We start from the raw sequence: 11,233 nt of genomic DNA, 5'->3' as shown, positions 1-11,233 counted from the left end.
CAAAATTAAACTTCACATCCTTTGGGGTAGAGCTTTAATTTAGGATAGTTAGCACAAAGAGTGATCTGTGATTGAAATGCTTTCCAAACAGAACAGCATAAATCGTTTCCTGTGCAGGAGTGCAGTTTAGAGTGAAACACTTTTTTTCTGCTTTGTGAGGTTTTGTGAAATGAGGCCCAACCCTCTTTAGGAGACATAGACAGTCAAATTAATGAGCTATGAGACTACAGCAGTCCAAAAAATGACAAAGAAACCAGCTGCTTGCTTGTACTGCCATCTTTGAAGACAGGAGTTTTCTCTTGTACAAGAGAAAGATAACTGCTCCGTGCATAAAGCTTTGCAGTTTTGTGATATCTGCTCTTGTTTCTCTTGCAGTGGAAGCTTTTGAAGGATCAGGGACTATCCCCTTCCTCCCTTTCCAATGCAAAGCCATTTTTCTTTCTTCAGGGAAAGTGCTACTGAACTATCAACACTCTTAATGGTAACACTTCTTATACCACAAAATGCCACAAGTCCATTTATCTTCTCAATTATATTGCTATTTGTCATGAGTAATTCTAGCAAAGTTAGACAAGACTAGATATGAGGTAATGGAGTGCAGAAACGGGCCAGCAACGTGTAAGGAAGACAAACTGAAAGATGTATCATCAGACAAGTGAATCTTTTAGCGTATGGGTGTAGCAAGGGCTTGAAAACATTACAAAGACAGTGCTGAGATACAGAGTCTTGTGGAACCTGCGCACAATCCTCAAAAGCTTGGACAAAGATCCTGGGTTGGATAATTCTGATCCCTTTTTCCTTGAAAAAAAAAGAAAAAAAAAAAAAAAATCAGTGAGCAGTGTCAAGTTAGAAAAATCCATTGAACTTTTTCCCTATTCCTGAATTGTGTTCAGTGTGATAGCAAGTAATCAAGTTCCAGCTGTGTCATTGTGTGAATAGCATGCAGATTTTTTATGCCTGACACAGTAGTACTAATTATATTCTCCATTTTTTTCCTTTCCTTTTAGCTTTTAGATATTGCTTGCGTAGCTCGGAGATTCAGCTAGCAAGCTGCTCTGCAAGAAAGAAAAAAAAATCATTTTTAGATGTATCTGTATCGCAGGGTAAGAAAAATGTCAAGCTATTGACTGGCCAATCTTGAAACTAATAGCAAGTCCTGGCAGTTTTGAAAAAAAAAACCTGAAATGTTGAACTCTAGTTATAAGCTGTATTTCCATGCAGTTTCCTTCTGTATGCTAAAATTATCTGTACACTGCACAATATAGAATGAAGGCTACAGCTTATATCTCACTTCGCCTATTTAAGGCTGGGTCTAAGCAGCATATTAAGGTTCTTTCATACTTCATTTTGGCTTAGAAGTGGGATATATCTAATGGGAAGAACACAGGTTTGGAAACTGGGTCAGCTAGATCTCCTCTTGAGTGTGCACAAATAAGATACATGAAACAAGTTGACAGACTTTTCCTCAAGTCTCTTCCGTTAAGATAAATGTTGGCACCGTTAAGGTAAATGACTCAAACATGATTAAAACACTGTTCACATTGGCACTGGCCTTTCTACAGGAAATGTTTGAAAATCAGATCAAAATACGGTGTTTCACAAAGACAAAGCAAGCAGAACTTCAGTCCTAATACTGCTGCTTTTTGCGAGGAATGATTGGGAATGTTTGAGAATGGAAAAACTAAGCAAATCTGTTATTCCAGTGCAGACTCCAGCAGCCTACTGTCTGCTGGTGTGGATGTAGTTGAGTAGTAGTCAAAACGATGACAGTAGCATGACAGCAGGAGTAAGTATAACTCTGCATTATGCTGGGCCAAGTGCCCTTTTAGTCTTCTCCGGTCTTTACTTTTGCTCAGTGTCATTCTGAATCCCTTTGATGAGTCAGGTGGAGAAAACACTGAGTGAAACAGGGAGCATAAAACACTTTTGGATGTGAAGTTCATAGGAAAGGAGAAGGCACTCTATAGCTTAGAGGTTACAAAATGAAAAAAAAAATACACATTTAAATTGTTGTGAGTTCATCAAAGGCAGCAGGACATGCAGCATTTGTTTGGGAAAAGGCCAATTAATCTTTCAGTATCAAAATTTACCTTTTTTTCCACTTTCATGTCCATAATTTAGGCATTCTGTGATGCAGCCTGAAATATATGTATACAGCAAGAAGCCTGTGACACACTAGAGCCCTCTTTTCAAGCAGTGTTTATCTGAGGTTATGCAGCTGCAGGAGAGGCCATTAACCAGGATGAATGAATACTGAATGACTGCTAAAGTTCTTATTGATAGATAGCTTTATTTTATTTTCAAAACATTTTTTTAAATATTCATGTGTCTGTGTGTTTATTTGTGTACTTTTTTTTTTTTGTTTTTTAACTGCAGGCTGAACCAACACAGTAAGCTCAACATAGCAATGTTGAACTGGAAGATTTCTGTTATGGGTGAGGCTGGCTGTCCTCCAACATCATTTTACCTGGCTGACATGACACAAGGTCCAAAGAAGACATGGAGCAGGTCCAAAGAAGGGCAACAAGGTTGGTGTAGGGCTTGGAGAATATGCCCTATCAGGAGCAACTGAAGGAACTGGGGCTGTTTAGTGTGGGGAAAAGGAGGCTGAAAGGAGACCTTATTGCTCTCTTCCAGTATCTGAAAGGTGCTTACAGTGAGAGTGGGGTTGGTGTTTTCTCACTGGTGACAGGTGACAGGACGAAGGGAAATGGCCTCAAGTTGTGCCAGGCTAAGTTTAGGTTGGATGTCAGGAAAAACTTCTTAACTGAACGGGTTGATAAGCACTGGAATTAGGCTCCCCAGGGAGGTGGTTGAGTCACCATCCCTGGATGTGTTTAAAAACAGTTTGAATGTGGTGCTCAGGGATATGATTTAATGGAGGGTTGGCAAAATTAGGATAGCATGGTTAGGTTGTGGTTGGACTTGGTGATCCTGAAGGTCTTTTCCAACTGAGCAATTCTATGATTCTGTGATTCTAAGGTATGGTGTGGCTGTGTTGTCACCACTTTTCTGGCATTCTGGGGCTGATTTGGCTGATGAAGAAGAAAAAGAAAGAAAAAAATACAGCATTTACATCTTTGCTTTCTCTAGGTACCTCTTTACCCCATCACTCCTCTTAACTGTTGCATGGTTTGGTTTCCTCATGCATGGTGGATCTCATGAAGATTCAGGGACTTAAAATTCCTCAATAGAACTGGAAAAGGCTGCTGGAAGGGCACTATGGAAAAGGCAACTGGCTTTGGACTGCACTACTGAAATCTTTGGTGCATTTTGATGACTCTTTTCTCTGGAAGCCCAACATAATCAGGGAGCTGACCCCAGAGAGTCCTGTCTGCTGAAGGGTTTCAGAACTCAGCTAAAAGAAAAACAGGACCATTTTAACACCACAGTAAACAGTGTTGTGCAAGAAGATCAGTTCTGCAGTATGTATGAGCCCTTTTTTGTCTAATTGTTGCAGAGAGCTCTCATTTTTGTGATACATCTCCTTCAAGCTAAGAAACTTAGTCTTATTCAAGATTGACTGAACTTAAGGCTGATATTTGCTGATATTTTGTTCCTCATGATCTATCCTGCTCTTCCTACTGTTTTTCTTTATGCAGATACACATTAAAATAGACTTTGACATATTATACCTGTTTATTACTTTTTCAGAGACAGCATGGTTAAGATGAAAACAACATTATGGAAAGTAATCATGCCTCCCGTGCAGCCCTGGTGTTTGACATGAAACATTTTTAAAAAACAGTTTTTTCTTATATTCTAAAATGAGTGATAATTGAATTCCATTTTTCTTAATCTCCTGCTTTGTGTACCTGTTATATGAGCTGATTCTGGGCATGGACAAGACTTAGTGGGAGTACAACTCATCTGCAATTACTATTTAATATAATCGTAAATCAGTTAGGTATTCATCCAAACTACCTACATTTTCCATCCACTTTCTTCCTATTGTTTAATTTAATTAGTAATCATACCCAGAATTATTCTGTTTTCTGGGGTTTTGTGGGTCTCCAGTATCCTTTAAGTTAATTTTTAAACAGTCTCACCTAGTGGATCTTTTTGTATTAAAACTGCTGCAGTTGCAGTTGCAGTTGCAGCAACTCAGAAAATGTCCTAGAAAATTTTTCTAGCTTTTTTTTTTTTTCTTTTTTCCCCAATAATACATTTCATTAATCAGTTTTCTCTATTTTATCTCTAGATAACAATAAAATTTCCACCAAGTTCCCCACTGGAATTGGGACATCACAGAAAAAATAAGTAACAGGACAGATTTCAATAAGTTTATGTGAAGGGAAAATCAAGGAGTTTGGTGGAGCATTTTTTTTTTCCTTTTGTTTCCTTTCATTTATTAATTTACATTTTATAGCTGCTGTCTACTATTATTTCAGAAGGCTGAGACTGAACACAGTATGGATGTTATCATTAAAGACAGTATGAGATTTTCAATATATAGTTGCATAAATAGAACACGGAGAAGAGGCAGAATGATCTTCAGCAGGTCTCTGTCAGGATCCAGAGGGCACTAATTAACTGTAATTGCTTTGACAAGCCTCACCTGGGACTTCTATACATGCCCCCCATCTTCACCTCACCCTATCTCCCATCAACCAGCCTCAAAGCTGCATTTAACTCTGTCCCTTGCTTATTTCTGATTCTAGCTCAGACTCTTGCATGAAATGTCTTGTTGAGTCATTTGATAGTGTTTCTCTATGGAGGTATGTCTTTTGCAATTTAACCTCAGTCTTTAGGCATTTTTGCATCAATTTCTCACAGGAGTGTATTAGGATTGACTGCAGGCTTTTCTAGTAAAGGAGCAGTTTAAAAAGATAGTACTCAGTATCATATTAGCATCACTACTCCAGTGAAACTACGGGAGAGAGAGAAACAAACACAAACTACTTTTGCTATGATCTTCAAAACTGGAGTCTTTTTTTTGGAGCTCTGTCAAAGATACTGTCAACATCAAAATTTCACACCTTTTACTAAGTTGATTTTATCCTGCAATGTATCTTAAAAGCAAAAATGTAATAGCTGTTTTTGTGAGCATCTGGTCCTAAAACTTAATATTTCTCAAGTACTGTCACTTTGTTTTGGTTCAAAACATTAATCAGAATGAGAACAGAGAGAGCTATTCCTAAACTCTTTTCTAAGCAATGGAGGTTTTGAAAATAATGAAGCTTACATGATGTGCAAAGCAGATTTTGCTAATCCAACCAAATTTCATATGATATTAATGACAGTATCTGAATTTAATGAAAATAAGCCTGTTTTGTACTAGTATCTATAAACAAGAGTAATGGATGAGGAGCTAACAGCATTACTGATTTGGAAGAATCATAACAAGTTCGTATTTTGATGCTTTCAGCACTTTTTGGTACAAGGTAGGAAAGCTGTGGGAAGCAGTCCATAGCTTATAAGCTTTTAGTTGCTGGTCTAGTGATCTTACGCCTTTGTAATTTATAACAAAGAGTCTGACCATGGATGGGTGCTCAATCTCTGTGTTGATAAAACTAGATGAAGATATTGAAGTATACGGGTCTTGCAAATTCCAGGGAAGGAAATAATATAAAGTAATGTTCCTACAGGCATGAAATTGTTGTCACCAAAAGAGGTAGTTTTTATTTCCATTTAGGAATTTGAATGGCCCATATGTCCACAATTATGGTCTCTAATTGAGAAGTGAAAATGTAGAATCTCTGAGGATCTCTAGCAGTTATAATCATCTGTGATATCCTGAAGCATAAAATTCAAATTGGTTTACATTGGTATAAAGCCTAACTTTAATTTCTGTAAAGGCTTGGAGAGGGAAAATGACCTTTTTTAAAGAATCTCCCTATCAGTGAACACATCAAAGGATAATAGTCAGGAACAAGCTCTTCAGAAAATCCCACTTTAGAAATGCTCACTTCTTGCATACATGATTCTGTAGAGCCACAGAGAATCGAGCTGATAATGACAGAACTCTGAAACTGTTACCAGTGCTTCACTGGAGTAAGAAACACTTTTTCTGATGCAAGCTTATAATGAAGCAGGCTGTTTGATGAGAAATAGAATTTATGAAGCAAGGCTTTCTATATATCTTTGCCCTGTGATAGAGGGCTTTTGAAAAAAGTTCAGTGTAAGTTTTCCTGTGAGGGACTACTAATGAAACTGCTCGTCTGACTGATGTCTCTTCACAAAATTTTGTGGGCTAAATCTATGTGCAAGCTATACTGCTTAGTCACATTTGACTCAAAATGTGTTGAGATAATTGGGAAGAACAAGTACAAGCACAGATACATGATTACGAGCCAGAGGCTGGTGTGTGAGCCTGTGCCAAGCAGCCCAGACTCCTCAGCCATTTGCAGGCTGGGATCTGCAAATGGTGTCATGGATTTACCAAGAAGATAGATGATTGCTGTCAGTGTGAAACCTCCCTGAGGACGGACAGAGTAGCAATAAGAGGTTCAGTCCCAATCCTTTGTTTGACATGTATAAAAATAATAAAATGTTCTCAGAGCTTAATCTTGACTGGGGCAATCAGCTTGGTGAGGCTGGAGAGGGGCTTCACCCCACTGTGATCCCTCTCCCCCGCTCCTTCTCATGTCTGTGTAGCAGCTTTCTCCAGTTCTTCATATCTGGATATCAGCCAGCAAAATCCCCATATAAGCTAGAACTGACTCCACATGTTGCTGGGTACGCCAGGCCCATTGACTCGCAAAGCCAAGCACCCCCCAGGGCAGCTGGTGGCAGTTCTCACAGTTCTCTGCCTTCAGAGAAGACTTCTGCATATCAGGGGGATGCAAAAGCCTCTTTATTATCAATTCTCCCACCTCCTAGGGTAGTGGAACACACAGGAGATCCTTTGTACGTTTCTATTAGGTCATGCTGATTTTATTTGGTTGGTTGGTTTTTTTTTTGTGTGTGTGTGTGTGTGTACATATTATTAGAGCAGGTAATTTATTTTTATTTTTTTGTAGGAAGTCAAATTGTGTTTTTTCATCTGTTTTGACATGGTTGTATGAAAGCATTATGCAGTTCCACACTGACAGACACATAAATAAATGTATAATGGAGTTCCATAAGTGCTGTATTTCCAGTTGCCATGTAACCTCCTCATCTCTTCTTGTTTGAGAAGAAATATTTATCTCATTTAAATGTACCAGGCAAAAAGAATTAAATGTCTCTGAACAGTTTTATACAAAAGATTTAGCTAGTCTTTGTACTGGCGATGTCCTTTTGCATAGCAGTGACTATAAAATAATGTTGCTGAACTGCCTATGGCTTGCCAGAGTGATCCAAATAGAAAGTCAAGTGTCACCTCCATGGTTATAGACTCGGGTGTATGGCCCTAGCTGCCCATTTCCGTGATGTTAGAAACTCTAAATGTTAGTCAAGATAGATACTGTAAAAGAAGTATAAAACAGAGGGGTTTCTATCATCTGGTATGCTGGCCGCTGAGTAAATGAGGCTGTTTCTATATTATGGCCAAGCTGTGGCTCAGGAGACTTAATGCGGTGGACTTGATGAATGAATCAGGCTTTTGTCACTCATGCATCTCTCCTGCTTCCCTGCTATTAAGTCCCTGCCAGCACAGTGTGTGCTGTAAGTTTGTGAACTGTTGCACCTTCACCTTGGCTTCCTGGTTTATTTTTATTAATTTATTTTCACCTTTTTATTAATTTATTTTCACCTAAAGGATTTCCAGCAAGGTCTGAGGTACAAATATACTTCTGAAGGAAAAATAAAAGAGGCTCTGATATTTTAGGAAGCTTGGAGCATTGGAAAGACCACAATGAAGCAGTTATCTGAGGGCTGAGAAGGTCTATTTGCAACTGGCTGAAAAAGAAAAAAACAGCAAAGAAAAAGAGAACAAAACATTTAATGCAAGAATATCTCAGAAACAATCATGCGTGGAGAAATAAAAAGTAACAGCAGGAAAATATGCATATTCATATGCACCCCACAGATATGTAATGTATCTTGGCCTTTCCACTGGCCAGTTGGTTATATCACAGCACTTCTTTCTTATGTGAAATCTCATTAAGCTTAGTCCTTGCTGTTTCCAAAGTTAACGATGCTGTTTCAAGAACTTGCTTTGTGTGCAAAGAAAACCATTTTTTAAAGTATTCTTTTTTTTTCTCTCTGTTATTTTCTCTGTCTCTCTCAGAGCTGTTTAGGTACAGTAATCTGAACCAAAAGAAATTCATGTTTTTTTGTTTTAACTGCATTGATTTCTTTAGCCCTCTCCCTGTTTGAAGAAGACAATGAAAGTTAAGAATTTTAGGGATGGCACTGTGGCAGATCTGTCTTTGGTTTTAAAGTAATTAGTTACCTTGCAAATGAGAGAGCACAAAGCCGTTTGAAGTGGATGATAGGTACTGGACCTACCTCCAGAGGTATGGAGTAACAAAAAATGAATCTGTCTGTTGGTTTTAAAAAGATTATCTCCATTGTAAGCTGTGTTCTATCAAGTACAACACTTCCCAAGCTCCTTAATTTAAGTAAAAATAAGTTATCCTTTCTAATAAATATTACAATAGAAAAGGAATTGAGGTATCTTGATATTAAATGTGTTCTGTTCATATGTATAAATCCATGTGGTGTCTTTTTTTTTCCTTTTACTTGATAGTCAGAGTAAGTTATTTCTTCTGTTTGCTCTACTGTTAGCCTGGACAGACACGAAACTACTTATCTTTTTCCATGACATCTGGGAAAAATGTAATTAATATATGCAATGCAGGCAAATCAGGAAATGAATTTACCAGCAATTTGCTGTGGGTATCTTTCTGCAAGTATTCAGGTTCATTATTTCCTTTATTTTAAAAGCATGGTAGTTCAGTGTAAGAAGCCTTTGGATAGCATCTTGCTGCCTCAAGAAAGTCAAGTGCTCCAAGACAAAGACTGTTGGCATAGTAAGCCAAAATTAATTTGACTGCATTTCTTAAGTTGCTGCAAAGGTTTCTAAGAAAATGATAAGAATATCTCAGGAAACTCAGAGCTTGCTGAAGAACCTGTCTCTTTCCTTATCTTCTGGGATGCCCTCCTCTCTTTTCATCTTTGCTTGTTTCCCACTATGCCACTTCCTCTTTAGGTGAAGGAAAAATTTGACTGATTTGGGATCATTGATCCAGATCTCAAAAGGAAGAAATACTGCCTTTCATGTATCATTAAAATATATTAGTATTTTTCTAGTTCTTTTAATAATTTCATTGAGATTTTCCAGAAACTTTATCTTCACATGACAAAATCTTGCCTGTATAAAGAAATATAAAGAAAACCACTGGAGAAGTGCAAAAGTTTATCATTTTTTTATGTAACAATGGAAGAATCTGTAAAAGACATTTTCTTTCAAGAGCCAAATTTCAGCAACAGTAAAAGCTGCTCTCATATAGGGCAACACAAACAGTAACACAGAAATGAGTTAGCTGTAAATATCATATAAATGTCATAGACTCATAGAATCACAGAATGGTTTGGGTTGGAAGGGACCTTTAAGATCATGTAGTTCCAACCCCCCTGCAATAGGCAGGGACACTTCCCTCTAGACCAGGTTCCTCACAGCCTCCTCCAGCCTGAAAGCTTTCAGGGAGGGGGCATCCACAGCCTCTCTGGGCAAATCATTGTCTCTTGTACTGACAAATGTGCTTTCCTGAGAAACACTGTTTATCTCTGTTCTTTGAAGGTACATTACATTGATGTTCATGTCAGCCTTCTTCCTAATTCCTTCCAGCTTTTCCACCCTCATTAAAAGAGGTTTCTGCACTGTGAGAAGCCATCATCACTGCTTATCTGCAAGTGTTGTACACATTCTTTTGAGAAAGGTAGGAGTCTCCCGCTAGCCAAGATGCTTCTCTTCTACCCCGTTCCTCATTATCTACTCATTTTAAAACTGTTTCATGTTTCAAGCCTGCAAGGAGTTTTGAAGATGTTTTGAAGATGTCTGTAATATAAAGCAACTCAGTGAATTGGCAGTTTTTTTCATCTCAACTTTTAGAACTTTTTCCAAGTGATCCCCTTTTCTGGAGGTTTTTAGCATTCATGTCAGTTTTCAGATCAAAGCAGGTGAACTGAGAGAGAGGTACATCTGGCTCTCTCTCTGTGTTTCTGGCTGGCTGCTGCAGTGCAGAAGTTTTGCCATGAAATGGATGAAGCAAAGCTTTATTTATTTATTTATTTTGCCATCTGGTCATTTACAAAATGTGAACAACTAGATCCTGATGGCATGGTAGCAAAAATAAGTTTCTGCTTGTTTCTGATGCATCCAGTATGCCAACACATGTGAGAGTGCTGCAGCTTTGTTTTCCAAGGCCCAACCAGTCGTGAGGCTGAAGCTGTACTCACAAAGATACACACACACACAGTATATATAGAAGCAAACTTACATATGCACTCTGCGTCCTACCTCCCATCTGACAGTGAGCCCTCACTCTGCAGGGAGAGCTGAAGTTCCCTCCCTCTGACCCTCTGGACTGCCCCTACAGCCCATGGGGATGGTCAGCCTCTGGTGACAGCCCCTGGGGCATCTAGGCTGGGGTCTGCTTGGCTGTTGGGATACTCCTGCAGGCACTGTGCCATTGCACTCCCTGCTGTTCCTGGAGATGAGCTCTCAATCTCCCCTCTGTGTAAGGAAAAGCTGTCAAGATTTTTCTGCTTGATAGAAATTAGGAGAATAATATATTCATAGTAAAGCTGTATTTCAGCTTTATATATATATATTGTTTCTCACATCAGAAATCTTGCAAAAATTAAAGGAATAAGTAAAAAAACAAATGAACAGTTCAGTTTTTAAACCAGGAAAAATTTAGGCATAAAAACAGATGTTAAGAAAAAATAAACATGTAATGATTTTTCTTTTTAAGCTTTGTAGTCTGTGCCTAATTCTTTTTTCTATTTCATTTACTGAGGTTTTGAAGTTTTGTTTGTAATCAGTATAAATACAACAGAAGGATACAAACAGCCAAGCGTTTACAAGCAAACCAGGAGGAAGAATGAGGCATGGTGTGGCAGAGTACGAGGCATATCTGTCATAATTTTTATGTTTATGTGGTTTTTGAAGATGTCAGTGTTTTTGTTCTGGTGAGGCATTTAAAAACATCTCTGTTAATGACCTCTTTCTCCAGCCAGGTCAGCTTAGGTTTTTGGTAACAATAATTTACTCCTTCATAAAACGTTTTGGAGCATAGTTCCCATCACTGTGGAATTCATGAGATGACTGGCACCTCCAGGTTAATGTAGTTCATTTCTCTGT

At 38.3% G+C, this 11,233-nt stretch overlaps 1 long non-coding RNA gene across 1 annotated transcript; it reads left to right on the top strand.

The window, feature by feature from the left end:
• Positions 1–941: 941 nt before the first annotated feature.
• Positions 942–4,028, top strand: LOC149912846 (uncharacterized). The gene is made up of 3 exons (XR_016462143.1): positions 942–1,103; positions 2,377–2,528; positions 3,094–4,028. It is a non-coding gene; the product is annotated as an uncharacterized LOC149912846 (long non-coding RNA).
• The last annotated feature ends 7,205 nt before the right edge of the window (positions 4,029–11,233 follow it).

The sequence above is a fragment of the Phasianus colchicus genome, chromosome Z (genome assembly GCF_987193195.1).
Source record: "Phasianus colchicus chromosome Z, bPhaCol1.hap1.1, whole genome shotgun sequence".
NCBI lineage: Eukaryota > Metazoa > Chordata > Aves > Galliformes > Phasianidae > Phasianus > Phasianus colchicus.
The sequence above is the reverse complement of the archived record's forward strand: the minus strand, read 5'-3'. Positions and strand labels throughout refer to the sequence as shown.